The 13118-nt window shown below is 40.0% G+C and overlaps 1 protein-coding gene across 1 annotated transcript in view; it reads left to right on the top strand.

Moving 5' to 3' along the window:
• Positions 1-13118, top strand: part of cacna1db (calcium channel, voltage-dependent, L type, alpha 1D subunit, b) — an 81194-nt gene that overhangs the window by 12325 nt on the left and 55751 nt on the right. The gene's annotated exons all lie outside the window — the stretch shown is intronic.

The raw sequence follows: 13118 nt of genomic DNA, 5'->3' as shown, positions 1-13118 counted from the left end.
GAAAATGCATTGCGCTATAGTACATGTACTATACACAGTATGAAGATATTTTAAATCGATATAATGGTCTGTGGATGATTAACAACAATGACAAGAAGTGGACACATAATGAAATGTCCTCATTCATGTATCCAAGTGTGCCGACCCAGTTAACCTGACTGGTTGTGTACGCGTTCTGTCCTCATTTTTGGAGTCCATTTTAACTGCATGTGGGTGAGCCTTCACATGAACAGCATGAGTCACAGATCAAAGGGTAAATAATCTTTTGGCTAATGCAGGGTTGGATATTGGAGTTGAAAGCACGGTAACAAGCCACATCATTTTCGGATTAAAACCACAGGCAGACTCTGCAGCAAGGTGTTGCGCTGTGCCCGAGCTTAGTCAAAGTACACAGCAGAAAACATTCAGACTTCACCCTAACGCCATTCACTTCTAATGTAAAACTCATTCTCATAAAATGAAATATCCATGGTAATTCTAATTTAGCCCAATTTCAGCTCCAGTTTTGTGATTTTGAATGTAGTGGAGTCCTTGTGGGTTTAAGGTTGCAGACTGTTTTGTCTCAATCAATTTGCAGATGCATCGAGGTCACTGACGACATTCACATTAGTTTCAGACAAAAGTCCTGTCTAGGATTTCTTGATGGGATTCATTTTACTTTTAGTTTGGAAATGTCCTTTTTACCACTGTAATTATCTAATTTAGTGCAAAGAGTATTTGTCCAAGAAAAGTATCAGTACCTTGAAACTGTTACTAAGCACAGCACTTAATGTGCCTGTGCCTACTGTGCTTGATAAGTGCAAGAGCTAAAAAGAATATATTTCCCACGACATGCAGCTCATGTTTATAGTGTTAGCATCTTGAAAGTGGTTTCGACAATCCATCAAAACAAACACGTGACGAGAGCAGTGCTCCCGTCAGAGGTGAGGATTCTTTTTTTTGCGCATCTCTCTTCTCTGTGATTCAGGAAGATGTTTGAGTTGGTTGTATAACAGCAAACATAAGACCTGAATGCTGTAAGGTGGGCAGGTTAATTCAAAACAGCAGTACTGGAGTTCATTCAGTTGTGTGTGTGTGTGTGTGTGTGTGTGTGTGCGTGCTCATACATGTATGTTGTTTAGTCAAAGCACAGACTATATTTGTGACCTGAGTGCATGAAAACATTCCCCAGAGGACGATACAGCTGTCCAAACTGTGCATCTATTCATACAGTGCAGTCTGCCTGTTTGTGTGTAAATCTATAACTTCCGTAAATGTGTATGTGCGTGTGTTGCAATCATGTACGATGTGTGTTTGTTTTTGTGTGTGTGTGCGTGTGATTCTGGGAACAGAATGTCAGGTTGCGTCATTTTTCTCTCGGTCAGGGATTAAAGGTTTAGAGAGGAAAATGAGGGAAATGAGAGTCACACTAAGCAGCACGTTGCTCCATCGAGCCGTGAGTGTGTGTGTGTGTGTGTGTGTGTGTGGGCATGTCTTTTTCTTTGCATGTGTTTGTTTGTATGTGCGTGTTGTAAAGAGAGAGAGAGAGAGAGAGAGAGAGAGAGGTACAGACAGACCTTGCCTCAGAATTCAGAGGTTAGGCAACAACTTAATATTACAAACTTTTAGTGAAATCGTATCAAGATTAAACACATTGCATTGAACAACAATTTGGTTATTTTATGTGATTCTGTTTGCAGTTTCCATATTGTGATACATGTTGGAAAAACCTTTTATTGTGATGTTGATTTACGAGCTGTCATTTTAAAGCGACACGAGAGAGAGAAAAAGAGAGATCAATTGATTGTATTGGTGATCAGAGCAGGGCAGCGTGTGACTGGTTGTTGTTGACCTAGCGAGTTGTCAACCTTTAGGGCAGTGTTAATTTATTCATGTGTGTGCATTTATATACTGTATGTGTGTGTATGTGGGTGTAAAGAAGGATATAGGTGTCTTCATGTGAGTGTGCAGTATGTCAGCTGAAGCCCTCTCATTAACAGTGAACACCTGTGATTCACAAAACTCATTAAATGAACACATGGCTCACTGTTCCTGTTGTGAAGTTGTAGAAATAAATGAGCACATCCCCAGCACGTGTTTTAATTCAGTGGTCAATGTTTTACTGTCAAGGATCACATTCCTGCCAAGTTTCAATTGTTTAGGAGTGGATACACATTCAGATCATTTGGCCAATTATAGTAATGACTGATCATTACAGGAGATAAACTCATATTGTGTGGTGTTAAAGGATTCTTACCGTTTGCCTTCTGATCAAGTCATCGCTTGTTGTTTCCTTTCAGATTATTATAAACACTGCAACATTTTTATGACTGGAATCAGGACTGTTAGCAGTCAGTCCTTTATAATTAGAAATGATGTCCATATTGGATGATTTTGCCCGTCACGATTTACGTCCAATGCCAAAATGGTGTGCCAATGGAGGAAATAGTGTGTATTTATATAGCAAAACAGAAAGTAAGGGTGTGGCGGTTGGGGTGGTGGTTGTGTGTGCGGCAAGCCTGACTTTCATACAAGGGGCTGGAGTTTTTTGTCCCATGGCAGCAATAAGCATTTGCCTTTTTGTGAATCATAACCACAATATTTCTGTAACCTTAACCAAGTGTTTTAGTTTTCTAACCATAAAAACACCTTAAGCATAGTCTATTAAACATTATCATGATCTTTCCCTGACTTTGACCATACTGTAGTTGCCATGTGCAGGTGATGCAGACAGGGGTCATTTTAAAACGTTGGTATTGGATTTAAAAGAAAAACATTGTAACTGTAATCCAGGGTTTTGCAGAATTGTCTGGTGTTAGGGTTGCGAGACAACATCTGCGACCAAAAAACAAATAAATATAAACATAACTGGGAAACAGCGTGTGTAAAATGAGCAAACCGCATTGCTCTTGATGGATTTCACAGACTCAGAGCAGCCAGACACACACAAGACTCGTGCTGCCACCTGGGTTTCAGACCGGGTAAAAGAATTAGTTGAGTGTCATCTGCATAGCTGTGGTAGGCAAAGCCATGTGAGTGAATAACAGAGCCGAGTGACTTGGTGTAAAGAGACAAGAGGAGGGGACTCCAGTAGTGAGGCTACAAGGTTCAGACCCAGCTTCTCTGTTACCCTGAAAGTGCTGTCCTTGAGGTAGGGTGTGAGCAGGCAGAGTGCAGAGCCTGAGACCCCCAGACTCACAATGTGAGAGGAGGTTTTATCCGTATCGTCCTGCTCTACACAGGCCAAAGTCAGAGTGAGGGAACATTGTGGTTAATAAACGAGAGTCAAGTCTTCACACTGTTTTTCATCCGGATGTACACCAAATGGTGCTTGGTGTTGCTTGTACCCGTAAAGTGAAGAGAAAGGAACAACAAGCTGTGTTTTTTTGACCTCGACAGAATAGAAAAAGTCCTAAAATGAGTTCATTAAAAGCATAGAATAAGTTTTGGAGGAAGTTGAATCAAACAGACTCTATATGTAATATGTAAAAATATATGTAAAAATCCATAACACATTTTTCGTTGTTACTTTGTTACTGTTATTTGATTATATTTCAATAAATATATCTGAGTTTGAGCATTTGATCAATGTCCCCAGGCTCACCTGTTGATTTGGCAGAAACCTGCAGCATTAAGGGATGGATGGCAGGATGGATGTATGGATGGAGGGATAAAAGGATGGAGAGTGGGTGGGATAGTGTGAAGAAGACCATAGTTAATGTTCTTAAAGCTTCATTTACCCTGTTGGTTTACACTCTGATAAAGCTCAGGTCTGTGTGTGTGTGTGCGTGTGTGTGTGTGTGTGTGTCTTATAAAATGTCAACAACAGTTTCATGCTTTAGGGTGTGTGTGTGTGTGTGTCTTAAGAAATGTCAACAGCAGTTTCACGCTTTAGGGTGTGTGTGTGTGTGTGTGTGTGTTCATCCTGGGTTGATTGCCATGCAGACAGACAGCGTTGTTTACTACCCCACCACTAGGTTCATGAATGAATCTTGTGTAAATGTGTTTGGTGACCTTGTATGTTGTTAACAATATGTTCAAGGTTATCATCTGTTATGTGTGTGTGTGTTTGTGTGCAAGTGCATATATGTGTATGTATGTGTGTTTATGTGTATATGTGTTAGTTCTGAATTAATGAATCAATTAACCAATAACAAAACACTAATTGATGACTATCTTGACTGACTATAGAGGAATCTGTCATGTCACTTATCAAATTCACAGGTTATACCTCTAAATGCTTCATTGAGCTTTCGCAACTTGTGATGAGTATTTGTTATTATTTTTTGACATTTTATAGAAGAATTTTAATTAGTGAAAAAAAAATACATTTGTCAACCAATTTTGCTATAATGTTTATATATATTTATATTGTTTCTGTCTTTTTAACGACCATATTGGATTGTTATTGGACTTTTGCATCATTGTGATGAAGTACCTTAACATGTCATGTATTTAATTCACTGGTTTACATTAGTAGTGTCTCAACTGATTTTCCAGAAAATGTATTTTGTCACAAATGTACATTGATATTGCGTTATGAAATAACACATTCAATGATAGAGCATCTTGTTCATATCGCTCATCCCTATAAGCAGATGTCATGGCAGGAGAAGCCCAGGTGCAATTAATAACATGGAACTGAGCCATCGTTGCTGCAGTTAATTAGTCCTGTGATTTTCCTGCTGTGACATGTCAAAATGTCTGCTGTGAAAAGGTCTGCTGATTAGTCATTAATAAAAAGCAATCATTAGTTTCTGGCCTAGTGATTGTGTCCACAAAATATATAGTGAATGTTAATGCTTGTGTGTGTGTGTGTGTGTGTGCGTGTGTGTGTGTGTGTGTGAGAGAGAGTATTCAGTAATCTTCTTTAAATCAAGAAATTCTGAATGTGATCTTTAACCACAAGCGTAAGTTTGCACATTTGAGTGTTTTGAAATTATGTAAGTAGCATAAATTAGGTTAGAACTCCTCTATCTGTCTGTGTGTGTGTGTGTGTGTGTGTGCACAGCCACTGTTAAAGTAGCCTCAGGACATCTGTGATCATACAGTTTTATTAGAGTGCGGTCTCATCATTATGACTCATTTCCTTCCTTCTCTGAGCTGTCACTCCTCTTCATCATTATCATGTGTTAAATATAGACTCTGTATAACTCCAGCAAACATGCTCACAAATACACTGTCTGTTAAATTCAAAATTACACAAACTCTCATTGAAGAAGACTCAAATGTTTGTTTCAGTGAGTGAGACCATTTTTGGTCATAAAACACTTTAAATGTTTACATTTTAGTCTAATATTACACACACACACACACACACACAAGACTTGTGTGGGCATGTCTGAGTGTTATGCAAGTGTTTGTGTATTTTAAATGGAGCCCAGGGGCTTTACAGGTTTTCAGGCCATGGGGTAACAGATTCCCAGATGTCAGGAGGCCTGTTGGAGCGACTGCTTAGCACCCAAAGGCCCGGGGACCACAGCCACTGCAGGGAATGTGGGATATAAACACATAAGCACACACTCACTCTCTCTCTCTTACTCTTTGTGTCACACACACACACACACACACACACACACACACAGACACAGACACTGTAATTTAAGTGTTTATGGCCACTGTTTAAGGCCTTGTATTCCAAAACCACGCTTTGTTGAGACATTACTCAGAGCAGAGCACACTTAATGAATGCAGTGTTAAGCCTTCTACACCAGACCAAGGGACTAAAAACACAGTGTTCTGCTGGACTTCACCCAAATCACTGTCTGCTGAATAGAAGCTCGTTAACATTCATTTTCAATGAAAAGACGAGAAGCAAATGCAAATAATATTATAATACACATCTAAGCACAAAGTGAAGCACAGGCTAGTATACCACATTCCACCTGAACCTGCCTTTGATGGCATGGCCAGGTGTTGAGTTTGATGTGAACAAGGAAAGTAGATTTTTACTGCATCTGTCTTAAAGTATATATGCAGTTATAAAGACGTCTACTTCAGCTATTTTTTTGCATAGAAATAGCAACAAATTGAATTGAATAAACTAAGAAGAAACATGAAGAAAAATGAAGATTCTTTGTTTTAAAGTGCTGTATAACTTTTCATCATTCACTAACTCTAATACGCGGTTGTATTAGTTGTTATTGTCTGGACTCGACATCCTTTGAAAAGGTAACAGGATTCATTTTGCACTTGTAGGTGCTCTGTGTTTCAAATGATAAATGTATATTATTCAAACGAAACTCTCCAAAATGAATTATGAAAGTGGCAGTAGATTGAATGACCAGGAAATGTGATGAGGAGATTATCTGTTAAAGCTAAGCAGGTTTATGGCTTGTGGAATAAATGAGAACTTAAATCTCTTTGCAGCGTGCAACAGTTTTCTCCTTTACAGCAGGATGCTTGGCTGTGCAAGTCAGGCATTTAAACCTGCGCCATGTTTGTTTGGCTGAAATCTTTTATTGGCAGGTTTCACTGGACACTGTGACTGTTACACAATGAAATTTCTTCTTCTTTTTTTTTACTGATCTATCAATGCACGGCTAGTCTGGATGACATTGTCACAGTGCTTACTGTGGGAATGCAACTGTAATTACTTTCTTTAGCACAAGTTTCAAAATTACTCTAACTTGTAATTAAATCACTTTTAAGGATTTTCCCTCTTTCACCATTATCTTAGTTTCGCATAGCCAGACACTCTGTTTTAACGCTGTGCCAGTACTGGAGAAAGGTCTGGTTCGACCCATTATCATTCTGGGATAGGGGAAAAAACGCTCTGGCTTGTTTGTATTTCTTCACAATCACAATTGTCTTGAGCGAAGCTCAGCCCAGGACGCAGCAACGGTGCCCTTGCCAAACAGTAATGCGCAGATAGTGGAAGAGGAGGAGAATTCTGCCTGCGGCTGGCAGACTTATCCCAACAGCCCTGTTCTGTATAGTTTCACTGCAACCTCAACCTGGCCCTAAAATATTGCAGACCCATTATATTACTAGGCCAGCCCAGGACCTTTGGACAGAAGGACCATCTTCTTCCCTCAGTTGATATGTTGAGGTAAACGTTGGCTAGTTAATGTCATTGGCTCAAGCTGTGAATATGTATGTAGCTGTCTATGTTCAGCTTTTTGTGGTATTGTGGTGGTTTGGAGTTTTGTTTTGCTTCTACCTTTCTGTTCTTACTTTCAAAACAGCCTCACTGCTGTGCTATTATGGTTGTAATAAAGATCATATTGTTAACACAATGGAGTCTTTTATTGTGAAGAAGCCTCTTCACAATACCTGTCATACATATTGCTTCAGCTAACATGGAGCGCCTCTGTGGCTTAGGGGTTAAGACACTGACCACGACTGCCCCGCCTTGTTTTCGGTTTGGGCAAACCTTCGATCTCCATCATCAATATAAGCAACTTCTGTCTAGGTATCTTAACTAGCTGGGTGTTTATATTCAGTGTGTTGCTCCTTCACTTCGTTTTTTTACATACAGCACAGCCTGCTGCCGTGACAACTGTGGCCATGGAGACTCGTGGAGTATGCGAGGAGAAGGCTCTGAACAGGAGAGAGAAAAGACAGAGAGAGTAGAGTAGAGAGAGAGGAGAAAGAGAGGAACAGGAAATTGAGAAAAGAGCAGAGTGGAGGGGAGAGTGGTCAAGAGAGGGCAGAGTGTGGATGAAAGAGGAGAGAGAGTGAGGAGAACAAGGAGGAGATAATGAGAGGAAGAAAAAAAGGGGATGACAGAAGGAGGGAGGAGAGGGGAGGTTAAGATTGTAGGTGAAGACCGGATGAGAGTGGAGAATGAGGACAAGATAAGTATTAAAGAGAGAAAGATGGGTGAAATTAGAATTGGAAGAAGAAGAGGAGAGGAGTAAAAAGAGAGAGGAAGGATGATGAGACATGAAAAAATAAGGCGAAAGGACAGAGGTGAAAAAGGGAGACGCTTTCTTACCTCTTTCTCTCATCATCTCTTCTGAATGAGACCTGCTGTTTATCTGTTATTAACATGTTTAAACTCACTCTACTGCTAATTGAATGAATGCTGTTTTGAGCAGCTTTGATCAGCAGCAATAATGTGTGTGTGTTCTGTGTATCGTCACTTACTTACGCATGTAAACTGATGAAGCCCTGCTATCACACACATGACTGTTTATGTTTTATATATCGAGGCAGATCTGTGATGCTGCGGCGGTCGTCCATCTTAATACCAACTCTGGAATAGTAAGTAGGTTTTGGTGGTCAGCCAGTACCGACGCTGGCTGTTTTGACTGTTTGTGGCCATGCTGGCTGTTTTGACATCGGGATTATGAATATCCACGACTAAAAATAGACACTAGCTATTATTTGGTTAGTTGGGAAACGAGTAGAGAGAACAGGAAAGCACAGAGGCCGAACTCAGCTGCTGCACTTCCAACAAACGCTGTCTGGACTGATGCTGCCCTCAGAGCTAGAAGAGACAGAAAGGATAAAAATAGACATGAACATGGATTCAAATATGAATTTTGTGATTCAGACATTTGTTTTGCTTTTCACTTTCAAATGAACCAATAATGGTTACAAAGCCTGTACATATTTTGACTTTTCGTTCTGATGAGTAACTAAAATTGTTATAGACTCATTAATAGTAAACTGTTTACCATCAATCCAAATCAGTGGTATAGCAAGGTAACCATAGCAACAATGCTTCATGCTACATTACCAGTAGGCCCATTCTGTGACCTCAGCACAGTGTACTTGATTTGGTCACATAAACCACACACAAACCTTAGGGGAAAAATGTTGTTATCTGATCTTATCTGCTGTTATCCTGAAGGGGGTTGAATCTTTAAAGGTATTTTCATGATCACACAGATGTATTTTGTCTGCCTGGAAAGATAAATCTGTCCGGGGAGGAAACTAACATTTAAATCCAATATTTCCTCGGCTTGCACAGTGGACTTAACGTCCCTGCAAAGAAGTAGAGCAGAGCGGAGCGGTGCAGTCTGTAGACATGTTAAGGTTTAAACGTTGACTTTGCCTCAGGGCAGATAGTAGATATCCATGAGATCACAAAAATACCTTTGAAGATACAACCGGCTGCTCGATAACAGTTGTTATGTTACGACTTCTTGCGGCCGCATCATGGAGTAACATACAAGTGCTGAAGTCACAAACCTTGAACCTTGAAATGGGGCTACGTTACCAGTTCATTTGTGAAATCAACCAGGGGTTAAACAAAGTAGGAAAATGGATGAAATCTTCAACCCAGCCTGCCTTGTTTTCCTTTGATTAGTGGCCGCGTGATAAGCATGATGACACACTCAAAGGTTCCTAATGAGGACAATATCAGAGCTCCAAATCTCTGGTTTTCCGATGACTTCAAGTGTTTGAATGTTAAAGTGTGTCAGACTTTGATAGATCTAAAACATCTGTGCCTTCCGTAAACCTTAATTACCTCTCAGTGAAAAGTTCATCCATTGCTGATGGGTCAAGCTTCCTCTTGATGGAGTGTTTTCTTTCTCCTGCTTAGGACAAAGATTTGTACCATATTCAGCATTTTGGCAAAAAGGGAAAATGTAAGGTGTCTTATTTAGGTGGAATGCCACAATCTACAACAGACCAAGTCTAATCTATTGCAGCTGTGTTGCAGCCTTTTTACATTAGAGAAGATGTTTATGTTCATTTTCACAATGTACCTGGCTGTAATAAGAGACAGAAGCAAACAACAAGAAATCATCTAAGAACTTTTACTTGAAAAGTTTTCAATGACATTTATTCAACCTTTGTACCATAAACCAAAAGGGTCAGTAATAAGTTTATATCTGGGAATATTCAGCGTGTGTGTGAATAGATTGGTTTCCTATTCATCAAAAATATACACTACAATATATACTGCACAATACAATCTCTTTAACACACTCGTGCACATTAAAAGGAGTCTCAGGCAAGACTTATCAGTTTAATAATTAGCAAGTGTTCTTGTCTGTATTCATATCTTATGTCATCTACATCAAACAGACAGACCTATATCCGGAGATGAGAGAGAAATGGGGAAAAAACAGAAAGAGACAGGGAGAAGGAGAGAGGCAGACAGAGAAATAGGGACGCCAAAGGGGAGAGACACGAGGGAAGCAGACATGCTGTAGGAGAGAGACGGGAGGCTGACAATATAAATCACATCCCTGTTTCTCTACTCCGGGACTAAGCAGAATTATTGACAGTCTTCCTGTCTTCCTTTCTTCCATGATTCCTTCCTTTACTGGAAGATAACGTGAAGAAAGTGGCGAGTTAACAGTACGCTGCATGTTGATTCAACATCAACCAAAACATTTTACGCAGCTTACAACAGAAACTTTTGTGGGTAGCAGCGATGTCGGCATATCATTCATAGTACCTTCTCTTTTTTCTGTCCTTCTTGCATTCTGTACATCCAGTCCTGAAAGTGATAGATCGGCTGTCAACCCGCTTCTGGATTAAAGCTGATATGAAACCGGGACATTTTTGTTTTTTTCAGGATTTCATGCAATCTATCTTGTCCGTTGTTTGTGCAGAATCATTGAGATTTTGTGTTTTTTTTGACACCCTGTTACCAAATTGTCGCGCTGTGTTTGAAAATGAATTGAAAACTTCAAACTTGTGCAAAATGTGCAGCTCTAACCTGCAGTGAATCGACAGGAGAGGTGAAGATAATTAACGTACCATTGAAGCATCTATAATAGGACCACAGTTTTTCTCATGAATATATCATGCAGAGAGAGAGAGATGGACAGTCCAGCAAAGGAGACCTAATTCCTCTGTTTACAGGGTGTACTCTGTGCATGTGTGTGTGTGTGTGTGTGTGTGTGATAATCCTACCTTACTCTTGCACTTAGTACATTATACATTTAGATGTGTGAAAAGGGGCTTTAGCATCAGGAGAGAGATGCTGTAGATTTAAGAAAAACACTCCATTAGTCTTCTTGTAAGAATAAGAAGAGCACTAATGGTAGCTGTGTTGTAGCAATGAGCAGCACATCCTCAGCCTCTCTGGCACTCATTAATCTTATTAAGACCAATGGGAACACAGGCTAATAGGAGCTGATTAGCCTGCTTCTGGCCGCCTGGCTGATTCACCTACATGCGCCGGTTCACTTGCACATGGCCTCACGCGCACGCTAGTACACTAACAGAATCACACTGACACACTCTCACAAGAGCATACACAGACATCTATAAAAATATCTTCATGCATAAACACTCGCAGGGCTTCTCAGAGAAAGCTGGTTGGCAGAGGTGATGCTTGCCAGAGAGTGTTTCGGCAGAAAGAGAGGCGGACCTGAGGCACTGTTTCTCTCAGAGTCCCAGTCGTGATATCAACTCGAAGGTATTGAGGTTTAGATTGAAGAAAATAACTTCAGACTAACTATAACTCTCTCTTGCTTGACCACTGCTTGTTTGCTCCCGTGTGCTGTTATTACTCACACATCCACAGCTCATCATGACATATTGAGTCATTTGCCTTTAATATAAGCTGACTGGAAGAAAACCTGTTGTCTCTTTTACCCAATGTTGCTCTGATTAATTGCCATGATGTGAAAATAGGAAGTCTGATCAGTCACTGGATTTATGAATGTATGGCTTTTGCTGTGTAAATATCGTGTGTGTGCTCTTTTTTTTTTAGCCATACTGCTAGCATGGACTTCGGTCCAGACTGACATGTCTCAACAACTGTTGGACTGTCGTTGAAATTTTGTATTTTGTATTTAGGCTTAACTGCCAAAATGCAGTACATCTGTATCCCATCATCTATTTTTTATTTTTCATAAAAAATAGAATAAATGACTGAGATTACTGTCACTATTTACCACTAGTTACATTTTACAACAAGTAAAATCCTGTATTGGTTCATTGCAACAACTTTCTCACAACAGCCTCCCTCAAGGAGAGTTGCAAAGTTTCACATAACACAGGCTTCTCTGACAGCATGATTATGTGAATTTGTTCTTCAACACTATTTTTGCCAGATAGTGTCCAGTGTACAGTGGAGAGACATGGGGAGGGGAATGACATGCAACAAAGGCCCTGCCCATGTTTTGTGCTATCCAAGACAACTTGTTTGCTGAACAACGTGAATGAATACAAATAAAGTTTTATTTTCCTTTTAAAGTGCGACTTCCTGTTTACATCACGTGACTCAGGCAGACATCATCACCGCTCTTGGTCATAGACAGAGCATTATAGGATGCTACAGTACCTGGTGTGTGGGGGATGACCAGGGTTAGCCTGAACACCCAAACACACACCCAAACACACACACACACACACACACACACACACACACACACACACACACACACACACACTGGTCTGAGCCACATGGCATTGAGTGTTATGTCAGCTCGTGTTATTGTCACTGAGGGTAGTGGCAGAGAGTGAACCTGCATCTGCTCTGTGTGTGTGTGTGTGTGTGTGTGTGTGTGTGTGTGTCTGTGTGTGTGTGTGTGTGTATGTGTGTGTGTATGTGTGTGTGTGTGTGTGTGATGCTCCCAGCTGATCTATTTGGCAGGTCAGGCATGATGGTGGTGGCGGGCCATCCCTTGTCTCTGATCAATTTAAGCACACACACACACACACACGCACACACACACACACACACACACACACACACACACACACCAGTATATAGAGAGTTGGAGCAAGGGGGACACTACAGTCACCTGAAAAACACAAAGCATATCCATTATATACAGTACCGAACTCACGGTGTTCAGAACAGAAAAGTACAGCAGTTTTTTGTAGAACGTCCCTCTTTTTGTTGTTCACATACTGTGATCCTGATTTGCTTTGTAAAATTGAAAAGTAAATATTGTTTATGGCTGCTGTTCTCAGAACAACCTGCACTGTTAACCCGACAAGTTGACTTTACTTACAAAAGTCTAAGGCAAGGGGTTGACTTAAAAGATGTAAGTAATTGATAATAGTGAAAATAATTTGTTTGAGTTTTGAACACTAAATTAAATTAATAAATTAATTAAAAAAATTAAAATAAATTGGAACGATTTAAGCACAATAGTGTGCTTCAATACAATAAGTTCAATACATTAAAAGCCACTTAAAGTCTGCAGTAAAATCTAGTTTTTGCCCAACTATTCAACTCAGTTTTAATAAGTTAACATTAATTACATTACTTACAT

This window comes from Enoplosus armatus, chromosome 8 (genome assembly GCF_043641665.1).
Source record: "Enoplosus armatus isolate fEnoArm2 chromosome 8, fEnoArm2.hap1, whole genome shotgun sequence".
In the NCBI taxonomy this organism is placed as follows: Eukaryota; Metazoa; Chordata; class Actinopteri; order Centrarchiformes; family Enoplosidae; genus Enoplosus; species Enoplosus armatus.
Note: the sequence above shows the minus strand (reverse complement) of the source record. Positions and strands in the feature narration are given on the sequence as shown.